General features: G+C 34.8%; 1 pseudogene; it reads right to left on the reverse strand.

Moving 5' to 3' along the window:
- LOC101564722 overlaps positions 1-882 on the reverse strand; it is a 23,571-nt pseudogene that overhangs the window by 21,898 nt on the left and 791 nt on the right.

Raw genomic sequence — 882 nt, forward strand, 5'->3', positions numbered from 1 at the left:
ATTTTTGAAAAAATATAATTTTTTTACAATATTTTCAACTTAAACACTATTCACACTGAACACATATGGCAGCTTAACCTACTCAAGTATGAAGTTTAAGAAGCCAAAACTTTTCTAGCTTTGTTAAAAAGAAAAGTTGTGCTGCAGACTACTGTCAAGATGGTTAACAAAGCAAGGAAAAGCACCATTCAAATCATGTAACAATCTCTTTGTTCAACTGGGTTATAGGCTGGTGTTTGTCCTAAATTAGACACATTTCACCCAAGTATGGCTGTGATGAGGTGAATCCTCAGACTCCACAATTCTCAAATCACATATTCTTCAAATTTATCATTAGAAAAATTCAGGATTTTTAACATGATTAGATACCAGAAAAGCTAGGACTAGCTCTTTCTTGTTATTACCTTGTTACCTCAGTCACCAAAGACAGAATTATTTCAAATTGACAGACATTTTCAGGAAAATCTGCAAGGATTTTTTGGAGACAGGGCCTTGCTATCTATAGTTCAGACTGACCTTGAACAAACTACAGAGATGAGGCTGCCCTCCATCAGAATATCCTTGAGGGAGGATCGCTAAGGACAAATGCAACTGTGAAATCTGGAATGTATTTAAATTTACTGATTGCTACAAAGTGTAGACATTAACAAGTGTTAGTTAATCCTAAGGAACGAGTTTAACCTCAAAGATGACAATTTTGTAAGATTTAGAGTTTAATTTGGTGCTTTGTCACAACTTGACTGGTGCTTCTTGCCTTGCTGTCTTTACATTAAGCCATGAGCCCAACTATATTTTCAGTAAATGTTTGACAGCTTTTTACTTAGTAACAGTCTCAGCACTTTTATTAAGCATGCAAGACTAACAAAAACTTTGGCAATGCAT

The sequence above is a fragment of the Octodon degus genome, unplaced genomic scaffold (genome assembly GCF_000260255.1).
Source record: "Octodon degus isolate 3935 unplaced genomic scaffold, OctDeg1.0 scaffold00473, whole genome shotgun sequence".
NCBI lineage: Eukaryota > Metazoa > Chordata > Mammalia > Rodentia > Octodontidae > Octodon > Octodon degus.